Source organism: Wyeomyia smithii, chromosome 3, assembly GCF_029784165.1.
Source record: "Wyeomyia smithii strain HCP4-BCI-WySm-NY-G18 chromosome 3, ASM2978416v1, whole genome shotgun sequence".
Lineage (NCBI taxonomy): Eukaryota > Metazoa > Arthropoda > Insecta > Diptera > Culicidae > Wyeomyia > Wyeomyia smithii.
The window spans coordinates 74,158,134-74,176,550 of record NC_073696.1 but is presented as its reverse complement, the minus strand read 5'-3'; the positions used below and the strand labels follow the sequence as shown (position 1 = coordinate 74,176,550).

Here is an 18,417-nt window from a genome sequence, read left to right as displayed (position 1 = left end):
GTCGAACCAGACACCAAGATATTTGTGTACAAAAACCTGAGAAATCGTTCTACCCATTAATTGTGTTTGAAGCTGAGCAGGTTCATGCTTCCTAGAAAAATCTACTATCTCAGTCTTCTCCGGAGAGAATTCGATACCTAGCTGTAAATCCCAAGCAGACAAATTGTCCAAGGTATCTTGCAATGGTCCTTGCAAATCGGCAGCTTTGGCTCCTGTAACAGAGATTACACTGTCGTCTGCAAGTTGTCTTGTCGTGCATGAATTTGCCAGACATTCGTCGATGTCATTTACATAAAAGTTGTAAAGAAGGGGGCTTAAACATGAGCCCTGGGGAAGACCCATGTAGCTAATGCGAAAAGTTGCCAAATCGCCGTGCGTAAAATGAATGTGCTTTTCGGACAACAAATTGTGCAAAAAATTGTTCAAAATTGGAGAAAATCCTTGTCGGTGAAGTTTACCCGAAAGAATGTCAATAGAAACGGAATCAAAAGCCCCCTTAATGTCCAAGAACGCAGACGCCATTTGTTCTTTGCGAGCATACGCCAGCTGAATATCTGTTGGAAGCAACGCAAGACAATCATTCGTCCCTGTGGCACGGCGGAACCAAATTGAGTATCTGAAAGCAGACCATTTGATTCGACCCAATGGTCTAAACGACGGAGTATCATTTTTCCATCAATTTCCGGATACAGGATAGCATTGCAATCGGCCTATAAGAGTTGTGATCAGAAGCTGGTTTCCCTGGTTTTTGGATGGCGATCACCTTCACTTGCCTCCAATCCTGCGGTACAATGTTTTGCTCCAGGAACTTATTGAACATGTTCAACAAGCGCCTCTTGGCATTGCCGGGTAGATTCTTCAACAAGTTGAATTTGATTCTATCTAACCCAGGCGCGTTGTTGTTACAGGACAGGAGGGCAACTGAAAATTCTGCCATCGTAAAAGGTGATTCTATCGCGTCGTGGCCCGGAGACGCATCGCGAACAATGTTTTGCTCAGGAACAGAGTCCGGACATACTTTCCTGGCAAAATCAAATATCCACCGACTTGAAGACTCCTCGCTTTCGTTGACCGTTACGCGATTCCGCATTCTTCGGGCTGTGTTCCAAAGAGTGCTCATCGATGTCTCCCTCGACGTCTCGTTCACGAACCGACGCCAATATCCACGTTTCTTTGCTTTAGCCAGGCTTTTAAGCTTGGTATTAAGCTCCGAATACCGTATATAGTCGTTGGATATACCTCCCTTCTGGAAGGCCAAAAACGCGCCAGATCTTTGCGTGTAGACATCGGAGCACTCTTTGTCCCACCACGGAGTTGGAGGCCGCTCTTTGATCGTTACGCCGGGATATTTCTTCGTTTGGGCTTGCAACGCGGCGTCGAGGATTAAGCCCGCGAGGAGGTTGTATTCATCAAGTGGTGGATGATGATGAATCGACTCGACCGCTTTTGAAATCATTTCCTCGTATAACTTCCAATCGACATTCCGTGTGAGGTCATACGGAATGTCAATTGGTCGCATGCGGGTTGACCCGTTAGTAATTGAAATAAGAATAGGCAAATGGTCGCTACCGTGGGGATCGAGGATTACCTTCCATGTGCAACCCAACCGTAGCGACGTCGAACATAAGGATAGATCCAAAGCGCTTGGGTGCGCTGGAAGTTTCGGGATACGTGTCATTTCACCATTGTTTAAAATAGTCATGTCGAAGTCATCGCAAAGGTTATAGATTAAAGAGGAGCGGTTATCATTGTAAGGGGAACCCCAAGCCACACCATGAGAGTTGAAGTCTCCCAAAATCAAACGTGGCGAGGGAAGAAGTTCTATTAAATCAAAGAGCAGCCGTTGCCCAACCTGTGCTCTGGGAGGAATATATATCGAGGCAATACAAAGCTCTTTACCTTGTATTGTCATTTGACATGCGACAACTTCGATGCCTGGAATCGAGGGGAGGTTAATACGATAGAAAGAATAGCACTTTTTAATCCCTAAAAGTACTCCTCCATATGGGGTGTCTCGATCAAGGCGAATAATATTAAAATCATGGAAGTTGAGATCAATATTTGAAGTAAGCCAAGTTTCACAAAGGGAAAATGCATCGCATTTGTTTTTATTTATCAAAACTTTAAACGAATCAATTTTTGGTAAAATACTTCTACAATTCCACTGTAAGACAGAGATAGAATCCTTCATATACGCAGTTGAATTAGGCATCGAAGGATACAATCGCTGCAAGGAGGGGCCATTGGGCAGTCAACTGCTTCAAAAATGATCTAACTGTTGGGAGGAATGCTGTAAGAAAAATTTTAATTGGATCGGGTACATTGAAATTTTCAAAAATCCAGTCCACAATGTCAGAAATTTTCACTAATCCAGAGTTTGTTTCATCAACTGGATGTGCAAAAGGAACAACTGGGGTTTTAGATGTTCCTGGCAGTGCTGGGAACTCCTTCTGGGACTTTAAATTTGCAAGCCCAGGAGTAGTTTGCTTCGGTTTTTCCGCAGCACTGTTTGGTTTGTTCGTACTTTTCATTACACTTTGGGAAATCTTAGGACCTTTACGGGGAAGTTAAGGAGAAGAAACATTTTTCCTCTCCCTAGACTCCCCAGGATTGGCATAAGATGTTCCCGCTGGTGAATCGTCAGAATCGGTTTCATCAGAGGACAACAGATCAAAGGGGTTCGAAGTTATGGTAGAAGTGGTCACGGTCTTCTTCAGCATCTCAGCGTAAGAACGCTTTGAACGCTCCTTAAGTGACCGCTTGATTTTATCTCTGCGCTGCATGTACACCGGACATGTGGAGAGCTCATGCTGGTTTTCCCCACAGTGAATACATTTTTCAGCATTAACACTGCAAGAATCTTCCGCATGAGTCTCCCCACACTTGCTACATCGTGCCTTATTGCAGCAGTAGGCGGCTGTGTGGCCTAACTGCTTGCAATTAGTGCAATTCATAACACGGGGTACATACAATCGCACAGGCAGACGAACCCGGTCGATCAAGACGTGGCTAGGGAGTGCAGATCCGGCAAACGTAACGCGAAACGAGTCTGACGGAGTGTACACCTTTGTGCCGCCGACGAGAGATACAGACCGCAATTGCTTGCAGTCGAGCACCTTCACATCGGGACATGTGCTATTCTTGAAGCACTCTTTAGCACTTTGCAAAATACACTCGACGGACAGACTCGAATCGGTTATGACACCGTCGATCTCCACGTCTCGTGCGGGTATGTACATGCGTTACTCGCGTGTGAAGAGCTCAGAGCAAGTGATAGCATTGGCCTGTGCCAGATCACTGACCACGACACGGAGCTTGTTAGGTCGGACCTTGGAAATTTCGGTCACGGCCTTGTACCCCTTCGTCAGGTCTTTAGAAATTTGCAGTATGTTTAATCGCTTTGAATCCACTCCTGCCTTTGGACGAAAATAAACAGTATAGCTGCCCTGTTGAGATCCGTCCGGGTAAAGCCTGGGGCGAGGGGGGACTGGAGAATGAACAGGGGAGGGGGTAACAGAAGGGTCAGGGTCAGGGAGGTTCGGGGATGGTGGCACGGGAGGTGAGGGATCTATATCCATCGCGCTAAATCTAGCGCACTAGCGCACTAGCGCCGACAAGAACACGTACCTCTTTACTTCTTCCTTCCAGCAGTGGTTGTCCGATTGTTCGAAGCTGCACCCAAAGCAGCCAGCAGCACCAGTACAGCAGCACCAATACAGCCACCAGCAGTGAGCCGGGTGTGAGATCACTCAGCACAGCGACACGACTCGATTGTCAATTGATGGCCTTGAACTCGAAAGATCTATTCACTGTGCACAGATCAAAACTGCAGCTGGTATTTTGCACCAATACAGCCAAAGTTGCGAGCCGGGTACAGAACGTAGCGACACAACTCACAATCTAGTTGGCCTTTAGCGCGAATAATGTACTCTTTTGTTTGGCTATTCGTACACACGGACCGGATTGTAATATAACGACCACTTTGCACGTCCGTTTCTGTCGAGTGTTCGACGCGGAATGAAATGGAGGTTTTTGGAAGTAAAAACTGTTTCTACGGTGTTTTGACACCCCTCTGAAGGGAAGGGCCCCATACAAATACAACAAAAATTTCTGTATAACTTAAAATTAAACAAGCATATGGAACCACATTTGGAATGTGAGGATTTTGGAGTACAAAAAATGCTTCTATGCTGATTTGACCCCCTCCTTACTCTTGAAGGGAAAGGAGGAGGGTCCAACACAAGTGAAACACATATTCAGCCACTCTTTACCGAAAAACAGCATAAAATGATCGAGAAGATACCCAGAGACCAGAAAAAATAAATAACACCGAGAAGAAAAAAGGGAATATCTTTAATGAAAATTCATGGTCTTTTGATACTCGAGAACTAATCAAACAAATAAAATCAAATTTGACGAATAGAGATTTTTGGAAGTGAAAAATGTATCTACGGTATTTTGACACCCCTCCCTTCTTTGGAAGGGAAGGGTCCCATACAAACATAAATTTCTGCATAACTTAAGATTTAATCAAGCAAATGGAATGTGGAATGGAATTGGAATGTGAGGATCTAAGAGTACAAGAAATGTTTCTATGCTGATTTTACACCCCTCCTTACTCTTGAAGGGGAAAGGGGAAGGGTTTCTTACCTTTCTAGAGTTTTTGTTTTGTTTTCCTCAACGTGTTCTAGTCACTTGAAGTTATTTCAGGATTATTTTCAACTCGAATTTTTCTGGGTATCAGGGATGTTTTTCAAGTGTAAACTTTTACATGCTTTCTTAGAGCAAGCCCACCAGTGGCTAAATTGAAGTTTCTAAAGCTATTTTGGCAACTCCCACCATAACGCGGCAACCGCACCGGGCGTTGCTATGTTGGTTTGGGAAATAGCAATCCCCACCTCGGGTAGTAGCGAGTTATTAAATTTGGCAACGCGATAGCAACGAGCCGAATCGTTGCTATTTGATGAAATGTCAAGCTATTGTTTTTTTTTTGTGCTCGATAGTGAATGTTCGTAATAATATTACGAAGATGATGAGTGTTTTGAATGCGGACTCAATTGGTCGGCCTCGGAAGACGGAGTGTTTTGCCTCGCTTGTTAAACACGTCGTAGGACGCAAGTGTCGGCATGAACCACTACTCAATTTTATTTCCGATTGAGCTGAAATTTTGCACAGGGTGTTTTTTCGGGCAGGTAAACATTTTGTAAGGTTTTTTATTGAGATGACCATTTTGGTTGGCATTTCGGTCTGCAACCTAAACGATGCGGGAAGCTCAAATCCTCACAAGATTGGCCAATATTATTCAATAAACCTGGAAGGTTTAAGCAAATCTGCTCGGGAGTATTACCAACTATTTTCCCGTTTCGTTCGGTCGTTGTATAAAAAACCATTTTCCTCCTTTACCGCTGTTTCAATCTTCAAAAACAACCTAAGATGCGTTCGAATGCGGCGTTGGGAATGGTCATCGGTATAGACCGCTGTTAAAACGCTGGATGGCACCTTCCTCCGTATGGCGGTTTTTTTGTGTATTTACTAGGCTGAGAGTCGCACCGAATCTTTCCAAAAACCATTTACTTAATCGCGTATAAGGAAATTTGTTTTGCGAAATCACTTTCTTCATCACTAGACTGCCGCGCATAGCAAGTCAGTCCCATTTGCATTTTCGGTAAAATTTAGTTATTACGCGTAAATGGTAGCTAACAATGCATAGTTTCGCAACAATGGATGACTTCATGAACTTTGTTATGAAAAACTGCTGGAAAACATCCAAACATATTGTCCCATCTCGTAAAAAGCAATGTAAAATCATATAAAAACGCGTTTTTCTCGGCTTGCTGAAAATGCAGGTGGGACTGGCATGCTATTCGCGGCAGTAGAATCAATCAAATAATCGAGAACAATTTACGCGTTCTATATTTAAGTTCTTTTTGGCGGCAAATTTTCAAATAATAATAGCAAACTGTGGGAACCGAGACAGCATGAAATACAGAATACAACTAATGACAGTTCGCCAGCTTTCAGTAGAATAGTCATTTAAGCCAACGTTGCGGGACGTGCCCAGTTTTACGGAATTACTTTAAATAAACATATAAGGATGAAAAAATTTATGTACGCACAAGTAAAAAAATCTGCAAAAGAATTATGCTATCGATAACTTGGGAGAACGGAAACAAAGTTAAAACAAAGTTATGTGAAATGGAGGGAACATTTTATGAAGTAGAAAGTCGTAGATCCGGAAACGATTGACTGACGGATAAGTTGGTTATTACAAGATCCGCAAAAAATATGCGAAATACATCACAAACAAACATTTTGCCAACGCTGGCTAGTGACGGTCTTCAGAAATTGGCAACTGCCGGTGTGAAAAAGAAATAGTGGAATTGGTAATCCCCATTAGCAACGACCAGTGCGAAAATCATAATGCAGATCATCTACTTGTAAAAGATCAGTTCTCTATGACTTCATTAATCCCCCGGACGATAATTGGACAAACCTGACGATAATAGAGCCGATACCCTACCTTTTTTCCTAAAATTAGAATTATATATTTTTTATTTTCTGGTTGAAATGTTTTCAATCAGTTTGCTGTGTATTTTTTTTAGTTTGAACTTTTCTACCTTGTAGAAATGATTTTATGTACGCGTCCAAAATCCAGCCGACTCACCATCTGCAATACCAGAATTGCTCAGACGAGTAACTCACCGCTCGCCTCATCTTTTGTAATGAGGGCCATAATTTGAGATTATATTTCTTTCGGTTTCTTCTCAATTATAAAGTCCTTTGCTTACCTTTTTTGTTTATTTAGTGCATCTCTCGGCTTTCTTAGGCTTTCCTGAAGCTTCGATGGGATTCATTTCATTTATGGTTTCATAGTCTAGGTGGTTTTGGGCTGATTTTAAAATTGATTAATGAAATTGTTATTCTTTAACTGATATTTTTTTGTTCAATCACCAACTAGAATCACAGAAATAAACATTTTTCGACTTTTTGTTGTAAAAAAAATATCCATGTGAACAAAGAGAGAGAGGGAGGGGTTTAGTAAATGTCCACGTTTATTCTCAAGGGGGGGGGGGGGGTGGTGGGGGTTTCTAAAATGACGATTTTTGTGTCCACGTGGAATGTAGACGGCCTCTAATGGTTTTATAGCTTTTCTATTTTGAACTATGGCGAGATAAAATATTCTGCAATAATATGTATTTTCGTATGGCTAACTTTGTAGAAAATATAAAATATGCCTAAAATACTGGAAAACGTTTATGTTGAAAATTATGATTGAAGTAAACTTTCCTTATAAAACGTTTTTTGCCTTGATGCTACATTCCGATTCGGAACTCGACCTTCTGTTTATTAAACACTGACTTCGCAGCAAACTGTTAAGTGTACAGAATAATTGCGGGGCTAGCGCTTCGATCCTACTGACACTAACAGTCTCTCCCGAGCCAAGATTCGAACCTACGACGACTGGGTTGTTAGGCCAGCATCGTACCTCGAGACCAGCTTGGAGGTCTAAAACTATTTTTATCTTTAGAAATATAAGAAATCTAAATTTGACATCTCCAACAAAGCTACAAAAGGCATCTACTACAACTTTCTCGAATACACTGGCTGACTATCTCATTGTTCTAAAAAAAAAACAAATTCTTTAAATCTCTTATAGATGTATTAATCACTGAATCGTCCAAAGAAGCATAATAAGGTACATAGAAACTTTTCTAAATAAAGTATATCACTAAAATCAAATGTGAGGATACTATCAATTTAGAGCACGAAATCGGCAAAATAATACACTCTGCACTGTTTGATTCCGTGACCCAATAAAGTTGTTTGCAGTACCAAAATTTGAACCGAAGCCAGCAGGTGCAAAATTGTTCTAAGCACAAGAAGGTCATGACACTACATACCACTCAAATTAACTCGATAACATGTAACGTGTGCGGACAAAGACCTTTGCTTTCTCGCTGGCAATAACAACTTAGTTCGCCGAATGCTAGTCTAATTGCGTGCTAAATCCGGAAAACAATCAAAGTAATTTTATGTTTGGTTTTGTGTTTTCTCTGCTGTTTATACCAAGAAACTTACTGCCGACGCTTAGTGCAAACCCGATTGCCGAACATGGTGTAATTGTTCGTTGAAAATAACATCACTTTCATGAATAATTGAATGCAATTCCAACTTATCTGCCTGTTCGTTCCCAAGTGTACCGCCCCTGCTTCTTGGCCCGGGGTCGACCCCTTATCGAGTGGATTGCCAACCGAAACGCTATTTCCCTACACAGTGTTCATATATTGCTCGGCAAACTCAACTAGTGCCAGGAGCCAGAAGCGAGAAAATAATCCGCTATCACATCTTACTTCGGAAACATTCAGCTTTACTTATAACGTCTTGCTCGAGTGTCTTCCAATTCACATCGTAGGGGTTACAACACTGTATCACATCTTTTAATCTAATTGCAGTTTGCGAAATTTAGGAATTTAATTAAACTTTTTCAATACCGCCTCGGTCCGGCCATGTTGGTGTTACATGATTTTTCACTTTTGACCTTCCGTAGTGTGAATCAGGTTTTCGATCATTATTAAGCACTAGAATCTCTTCTAATTTTATCATCAGGAAACTGTATATGAATGTTTTGTACAAAATTGTCGTGATCATATTATTTTTTACTTATCTTCCAATTTTTCCTTCTTCATAAAAGTTTTTGTTCGATTTTATTTTCTTAACTGATTTTTTCCAAATTTGAAAACAAATTCGATATAAATTCTTATACTTTAACGTTGAATCAACGATGTACTTTTACAGGGTATAAATTTTTTAAGCAAGTGATTTACAAGCAAATCGGGGAAACTAACGGAATCAGATTAGACCGAAACGAAAACGGAAATTAAAGACCGTTTCGATTTTAGAAACGGCCGAAACAGTCTTGGCCTGAAACGAGACCTAATTTTTCGTTTCAATGTTATTTACTTTATTTTCAAATGTATAACCCTGTTTCAAATGAAATATCAGTCTATGTTTAAACAACTTGAATTACAAATATTATCCCGAGTTGGAAAAATGTGCAAAACTCCAGGACTGTAGAATAGAAACTCCGTCACATGGAAAATCCTGGTTTGTACAGTTCGTAGTTGGCACTACATACTCCACGCTGCCAACTTCAAAAGAAACCATTACCTCGTTTATTTTCGCTGATGATCAAATCAACTGGGCACGTATTCAGCCCAACAGGAAGCAACCTGACCCAAATGCTTCAAAACACTCAATTCAGCAAGAGCACTGCAACTGATAGCTTTCGTAATCGGGTCAACATACCGTGAACTGGTTGCCCATAGAGCGGCACTACACAGCTGATGTGAATTACTACAACTTCAGAGAGAAACCATCGATGCTCTTGCTTCCCAACTGGATGACTTGTGGCCGTGTCTATAGATGGTAACAGTCTGATTCAACGAAGCAGTTTTCATTCGATAGACTGTTACATGAACAGCGATCAAACGGAGGCAACAGCTATGCAATAATAGATCAACTATTTCGCATTATTGATGCGTTTCGTCATAAAAGGTCATCAAAAGACACATGAGCTTATCCTTGCTTGGAAGATAAGACATCAGCGTAAATAACAAACTAAACCATCTCACGTTCGCAGCTACAGAATGAATCTTCACATACCAGACAAAGCACCGAGCGATTGCCTTTAGATTGGTTATACAACACCGACACGAAAACGGTAAAATTAGATTTTGCTTTATCTCTTCCACCGGGAAGACCAGCAAAGCTCTACCGTTCAAGAGACGTATCATTTTAGATATAAGCCCGGCTCTATGTCGGTCGCTGCTCATGCACTCGCTTATGCACAGTGGCCATCGTCGCCACAGCCGTTGTTACCGAAAGTTTCAGTGAATTTCAAAATTCGCCGTTAATCGACGAACCGTACGGTACGTACTAACGGGAAGAGCCTAAAGTTTATGCGCAATCTCTATGCTGGCAGTAGCGGTTCTCAGTTTTAAAATTTTTGCTCCCACTAGTTTTCCCTAGAGCGCGCTCATATTCGCTGACACTCTCAGCCGCAGCTTCTGGGCCGATGCACCAGCTTTTGTTCTCCACCCACTCTGTCGGAAAGACATCTGTTGGCCGGAACAGTGGGATGGTGAAGGTCATAATCGACAAAGTTGATATTTTCGTCCAGAAAAATAGGAGAAAGTTTTACTATAACAAAAAATTATTGTAAGAGAAAGCATAGAGCAATGGCACACAATATCAAGCGACACTATTTGAAAAGCTTCACTGAATAAGGCGAATATTTTCAAACAGGGCTTCAGATTATCGCCTCGTTGTATTCGAATTCTTGCATCATTACCTAGTTGCGTGAAAGTATAGCGCAAATCAATGTGAGCGGCTTGTACGCAAGTAGTATATTACTCTTCAGACTTGTATGCAATCAGTAACGATGTGTTCTTATCAAGCGTCAAATGATGAATCTTCATACGTAATCAAATGCAAAGTTCACACTCATTCAAAAATGGCTCGCACGCAACGAGTCAAAATTACCTGCACTAATCAGGAACCTGCTTTTAATTGATATACTGTGCCGTCACTAGATACGAGCAAAATGTATATGTTGGCGCAAACCGACCCTACGTTGTGTTGATTTTTTAATCGGCGGTAAGCTCGCGCGTTTTTCTAATGTCGTTGGGGCAATTAAGTTCCAGTTGGAACGGCAGCAGATGGGAAGCGGGAAAGTTTTCGGGCGATGAAACTCAAAACACGCGTACTAACAACTTTTAAGAAATATTTTTAAATTAATAATTTTAGTTACACGGACACGACGGCTACCGGCAGCGAGCCGGGTAGCGCTATGGCCAAAGGCCGACTGGCACAGCGGACAGCTAACGACTAACGACTAACGATTAAACTGAACTCTAAATACAAATTGAACACTGGCGCTGCTATGAAATGCGCTTTTATAGGCTGCCGGGCAGTGGACAGCATTGTCGAGCGGCAAACAAAGCCGCAAAATAAGCGCGCGCAAATCGGCGTCGCTTGGGCCTCAGCTGGTCACTCACGGACGACAGTCATGCCCAGCTGAGGCGGGAGTTTTGGCGCGAACAGTATAAATGTTCGAATTTTCTATTTTTGTATCATTTGTATCCAATTACCTGATAGAATAGCTTCGAAGAGACCACGAAAAAAAGTAGCCACTGCGGTTTCAGAGCACGTTTCGTTTCGCCTTTGTTCAAAATTTAAATGTCGGAGTCGTTGCAAAGGTTGTAAATCAAAGAGAAGTGGTTGTCATAAGAAGGGAAACCCCTAACCACGCCTTTAGAAATGAAATCTCCCAATATCAAGTGTTGCAAGGAAAGAAGTTCTATTAAATCAAAGGGCAGCCGTTGCCCTCAGCTTTTGGAGGAATGTTAAGAATATTGAATATATTAACGAGAATATTGGATATATTTAAGTTTTTCACCAAGTATTGTCATTTTACATGTGACAACTTCGATACTTGGAATCCAGGGGAGATCAGTGCGACAGAGAGAATAGCACATCTTAATCCCTAGAAGAACTCCTCCATAAGACGTGTTGCAATCCAAGCAAATTAACCTAAAATCACGAATGCTGAAATCAACCTTTGAAGTAAGCCAAGTTTCACAAAGGGAAATTGCATCGCATTTTTATTTATTGATATGTATTATTATTATTAACTTTACAAGAATCAATTTTTGGTAAAGTACTTCTACAACTCCACTGTAAGACAGAGATGAAGTACTTCACCTATGCAGATGAATTAGCCATCGAAGGATACTATCACTGCAGAAAGGGGCTATTGAGCAGTCAACTGCTTAAAAAATTATCTTATTGTTGGGGAAAACGCTGTAGGGAAATTTTTAATGGGATTAGGTACATTGAAAGTTTTAAAACTTCAATCCACAATGTTTGAAAATTCCACCAGTAGGGTGCCAGTAAGTTTTATATGAAGGTAGAAGTGATTAAGGCCATCTTTAGGATGTCAGCGTATGAACGCTTGTATGGCTCCTTTAGACACCGCTTTAACTCATCACTGCGCAGAAAGTGCATCGAGCACATGCACATGTCAGGAGCTTAAGCTGACACAGTATATATAATTCTCAGTATTTCTACTGCAGGATGCTTATCCCCGCACTTTCGTAACCTGCCTTATTCCAACAGTATGCGGTTGTGTAGCCTAGCTGCTTGAAGTTAACGCAGTTCATCACTCGAGGTACATACAGCCGCACAAATAGTCGGACTCGGAGGATCGAGATGTTCCTGGGCAATACAGATCTGGTAAATATGACTCGATACGAGTCTGATGGGGAAGCTTTTCTTACCCTCTTCTTACGAATGACACTGTTTGCCATTGATAGCAGTCCAGTATTTTAACCCAGAAAGCCTGCTGTTCTCAAACCAGCCAACAGCATCCTTTCAAAGGCACTATTACTACTTAAAAATTAAATTGTTGACCTGTTTCAGGTCTTGACCATGACTCGGTCACACCGTTGTATCGTGATTGGCGAACTGTTCCACGATTTTGCATTCGGTATTACTTTGGGCCGAAAATAAACAACCAATGAACCTGAAGTTCCGTGTGATACAAGACAGGCTAAAACGAAAAAGAGAGCAAAGTAAGCAGGAGGGCCGGAGTTGGGAAGGTTCGAGAACGGAGGAGATGAGGTTGGATCTACGCATCTACGTTGGATCGCGCATCTACGCAAACACATAACCTTCCATATTTCCCTTGTGTTGCTTTGCATATTTCCACAGTGTATAGCACTTGAATCGACAGCGAGCAGTGACGAACACAGCTCAGCCACACAAAACCGCATTGCTTTTGGAAACGGATTAATACAGCACTCGTTCTGGTGGCAGAAACAGCGATACCGGTTGTTATTACCGATTCTCAATAGAAACGCCGTTGTTTGATGCGTGTAGCTTTAAACTATAATTTATTGGATGTGCTTGACTAACACACTTTAATTTACAAATCTAATCTCTACCGACAAATTTGGTAACCAATTGACTTTTGTTTGTATTTTCGGGAAACTTTGTTTAGCGATATTCTCCATCACTCCAATCGAAACTTCTTTTAAAATTCTTTTCTACACTATTGAGTTAAGTTACTCACAGTAAACCATAACCGTTTGTATCAGCTAGCGAGACGAATTCATATGAAGTAGTCAAATGGAGCTGAATATAGTTATTTGTTTATAACTGCATTTAATTTATAAAATTAGCTAACGGCTCAATTAAACCTCCACCAAGCTAATTATTGGGTATACAAATTTTATTTAATCATAATACTTTTCATTTCATAACAATCTTAATGTGACTTCAGAACGTGAATGAACTTGAGAAATTATGTTGCTATAATTCCCCTCAGAATATTGGAGATTAAATGTTTTCTATAATCTGTATAAATTGAAACGTCAACGTTTCATTCACTCAATCGCAGGGTTGTACGGTTCAACGATACACAAGGCAAACACGAAATGATTATACCTAGACAATCGCCAAGCGCAACCGTTACTGTCGAGTGCTCGGCACGAAATGAGTACCAAGTACTTGCAATCATAATGTTTCAACTAAGTTGTGATATTCTTTAAATATTAACTCAAAAAAAAATTAATTAACACCATGGAACGGGGTTAGAAACTGATCAATTTTCATAATATTTTCCAATTAACTAGCTTCATGTACATTTTTCCCGAAATAACAGATATTTAAAACAAGTACCGGAAAACCACTATGGCTGTTGGTGAAATTTCCATCGTCTACTTCGTGAAATAAAAGCGAGAATTCTATAAGGTACTATGAGATACATGGAGTGAAATTGATCTCCCTTGAAATCCACACATTCTATTGGAAATGAGCTTTTTCTGGATATGTTCATGATGAATGATGATTTCTGAATTGAAATATATCATTCACAGCAAGTTTGAAACGAAAATAACGATGTTTCAGGTTAAAATTCATTAATTTTGGTTCCCGAGCTGCAGTTTGCCAAATTTGCTCTCATTTGATCATCATTAGATCGATTTTATTTCGTTTTGTTGCAAAAGCTTGAAAACTTGCTCTGAGATTAAAATCTTTGTGGTTTCATGCGAATTCATCAGTATTACTTTGATGGTATGGAATAATCATTGTTAAAAATTGTATTTTTTGAGCTTTTATTGAACTTTACTCACTTTTCCAAGTTTAACATAATTAATCAAATTTGATTGAGTTTTGACTGAGGTAGAAGAATTTTTCAAAAATATGTAAAATTTCACCAATTTCGACAGATATGTAAATCTTTCAAAAAATGCATTTTAGGACACGTAAACATTGCCTAGTGTTGTAAGATCAGTATCTTTTGATTAGTACTTTTTTTCTCGAATTTTCAGGTTATCAATTTCACCCCATTGATCAATTTCACTCCATTCTACGGTATATCAAACAATGATAGAATGAATGGTATTTTTATAGCATGGTGTGCTATAATTTTGAATACACTTCAAAAATGTGTAAAAATGAAAATACATGATATTCTTTTCTGATACAATGTTGAGAGTTTAGAACCTTTACGAAACATTAGCTGGGAGCACTCTCCTTGGTGCTGTATTAAAATATTTAAATATTGTATTTAAATTGGTCCATAGTCCTCATTTTTTGTCTGCTGTGCTTGGCCAGCATGTACGACTATACGTACAAGTCCAGAGGGTTATGGTCCGGAGAGCTGGGAAACTGTCCTATTGATAGACGTAATGAACCTTCCCGCAAAGGTCCCGAAGTGCAGGGGCCACAACCTCGGTCTTATAGTACGCGGTGTTGATTCTTATATTTTTCTCGATGGACATCAGTAGGAGCTTCCCACGCCTAGACACGGCCTCCCAAACTATCACCGACGCGGTCTCTGAAACCACCGGATGTTTATGTAGAACGAAGGAATGCTGGCCAATGTCGGCACACATTGTGCCCTTTTTTGAGGCTTTGATCATGACACGGAGCTTATTTGGTCTGACCATTAAGATATCGGCACCGGATTTGCAAAATGTTCAGCGATTTTGAGTTAGATCCCGCTTTGGACCGAAAATAAACAACCAGTGGACCTAAAGATCCGTTTTAGTAAAACCTAACACGAAGAAAAACTAAAACGGGGACAGGAGGGGTTCAAGCAAGAAGGATAGAGTCGGGAGGAGATGGGAAGGAGAAAAGCACTCGTTCCGATGTCAGAAACAGCGACACCGGACAAACACGAATTAATTATACCCATACAATCCTGACAATTGTGCGACACGAAATGAGGAATTCTGATAACAATTTATCAACTAAATTATGGTATTCTTGCAGTTTTGGCTCGAAAAATAACACTGGTAAACGCTGGTTTTGGCCTAGAGCTTAAACTGGAAAAAAATGAAAGATTAAAACTTTTTAACCATTCCTGTGAATTTTGGTGCCCTCAGCAAAGATAACTTTCTCAGAGACTATATATCTACTCAGAAATATGTTGAATATATTGAATCAATTGTTTTATTATTTAGGTGTTTCTATCCCAAATGGTCTAAAAATATAAATTAGTTTAATGGAATGTACTTTACGAACTAATTTCATTTTTGTCATATGACTTACATTTTTTTCTAAGTTTAGTAAAGCGGGCAATGTATGTAGTTTTTCGAGAATGCGAAAATGAACGGGAATAGAAGATGTGACTTTTAGGCTCAGAAAAAAATTTCCCTCGTCCAATGTTCCAAGTTTGAATGTTTTTTATTTAAGGTGGATATAATTTTAAAACTTAAGAGTAGCTCACTTTATTCTATATAAAAATTTCGAACTGATTTATATTTTTACAACGACTTTATATCCGTTAACAGTTTATGAAAAGGCAGACGTGCTGACGGGTAACATATCGTAAAAATAGACATTAGTTCGAAAAAAAATTAAGCTTAACGAAGCACATTCTTAAATTACATACTTGAAAATATCTCCAAAAAATACCATGCGTCTCCATTGAAAAGTATCATTGCAGTGTGGTAGCTTTTCTCAATGGAGACGCATGGTGGTTCACGGATTATTCTAAAATATATAGTGACAGATTCACAGCAAATTTATTTTACACCAAAAAAAGTAAGCCTCCTTCAAAATTTGATACTTTATATAAACTTTCTTGATAATCGAACGATAGGATTTTCTAGGTCTTCAACCCTCCGAAACCCACTGTTATTATTATTCAAAGTACAGTTTAGTATTTTGCCTTAATGAACCCAATTATTACCGTTAATTTGGCGCCATAAAGTTGCCCATGGGTGAAACAGCTCAAAAGTTGATCACGGTAACCCCTATGCCAGGTAAGTATGGCAGCTCAAAAGTTACAAATTTACAAATTGCAAAATACAAATCGATTTTTCAAAGAGTGTCACCCTACGGGCCAAACAAAAAAATCGATAAAGCACAACTAAATAAAGTTCAGATAGGAATTTTTTGTATTGAATCGATGTATTTATATACCGTTTTGATTCAAACTTCGAACAGTCTCAAACTTCGAACACTTCAGAATAAAAATCACATTATTATAGCTGAAGTAATCAAAAGTATAATTACTGTATACCATTTCGTTCCTCGAAATGTCCTTTACCAGAGTGATATATAGCTCTTTACTGTAGGACCACTCCCAGGGAACCAGCAGGCGTTTTATATCAAATCATATTAAACTACATAAAACATTCAAATTACAGAACACAACACTTACCGGATATTTTTTACTCTTTTACAAGTTGAACAGAATATCATAAGCCACATTTGCGTCCCATAGTTTTGTCTTTTAAAATTATGCCCGCAGATTTCCCATAGGCAGCTCAGCTGTTGTAGGTGCACCCGAAGCTGCACTCCGCACTCATGGTTTCTGCGAAAAAAAGAACACATGTTCGTTCTCTCTGGGGAAGTTTCACTCTCTTACCATAGTTTTCCAAGAATTGCATCGGCCATGCCTCCACAAGGACAGCTCGCTCTCTCGCCATCATCTCACTCACCATCTCGGCAGCAGCACAAGCAGGGGGCAAAATATTTTTTGTTGTGCCGGCAGAATCTTATTGCCCACCCACATCGCTGGGAGGTCGGTCGGTTGGTCTGTCAGTCGGTCTGTCGTTCTGTCGGTTCGCTGTTCGATGCATTACTGTTGTTCTTCCTCGCCCGTTTGTGGGTGTAGGCGTTTGCACCGTGACGGATAGGTCACCAGGCGCACTATTCTCAGTTTTAACCACCAGCTTGTGATCTAAAGTCTTGGAATGGCGCTGCAACGATGACAATCCGTGAAAATATATAGAATAACGAATCACATTCAGCCTTTAGTAGTAGGAATAGTTCAGTAATGTAACGTGTTTTGCGACAGATAAAAATCCTTGGCCCGGGATGATATGACTTGGTGAATCGTTTGGCCTGCGGTCAAAATGCATAGTAATAAATGTGATTGGTTTCCTCCCACAGGACCGACGACTTTTGCAAGCCTCCGCCTAGAATAACGGGAAGGGCTGCAACAGCATCATAATACGGCAGCAGTGTGTGAACTAACGCTCGAAGAACCCAACTGGCCTCTGTGGTAGAGTGGAGCGAGGCGCTGATAGCACCTCAGAGGTCAGACAATCGAGACACAATGGTAACAGTGAAGCAAGTTCGGAAATGTTCGCTCCTGTACGATTTCCCTCATAACACGATCAACATGCGGAAAAAGAATTAGCCTAGAAAGGAGTCCCGAGACAGACGGCGGCTCCCACGTCGAAAGGAATATAATCGATAGCGGTTTTGTGTTCGTTTGTTTTTTCAAGATTTTTTGCTGTGGTTCCAGTTCGATGTGAATTGGAAAAGATTCCTTTTTTTTGTATGCCCAAGAAAAATATCACAATGTGATCGGAAAAGTGCACAATAGAAAGAAACTAGTCATCATGCTCCAGTGGGGACATTTATGGCCACCCTGGTCAGTCCAGCGGCCCCTGTGGAAAGTGTGGAGCGTTATCGTTTGGTGTAGCCAGAGATAGCAGATAATGTGAAGAAAAATTGCCTCGAAATGCTAGGAATAATAGTTAACCATTGAGCTGAATGAGAGGATATCTGCGGAGAACGTGTTTGTTCCGCGTCACAAATTTGAAGATAAAAAAAATCAGTGCTGTGTAAATTTTGTAAATATTGATCTACTAGAGTGATAGTATCTTTTCTAAGGCTAAGTGAAGTGAAACCCAGTGCTTACGACCACATTCTTCTGGTACCAATTATTCTTAGTAGCACGAGAAGAAAATAGAATCGCTAGCTAATTGAACTTCAACAAATTTATACTAAATAGTAATAATGATGATCCGACGTCGTCTAGTGTACCAAACGTGTAACCAAATATTCTGCGTTATCCGAAAGGCTGCCTCGACCAGCAGTGAAACGTTATCGTCA

The 18,417-nt window shown here is 40.4% G+C and overlaps 1 protein-coding gene across 5 annotated transcripts in view; it reads left to right on the top strand.

The window, feature by feature from the left end:
- Window positions 1–18,417, top strand: part of LOC129730604 (uncharacterized) — a 583,914-nt gene that overhangs the window by 392,638 nt on the left and 172,859 nt on the right. The window lies entirely within an intron of this gene.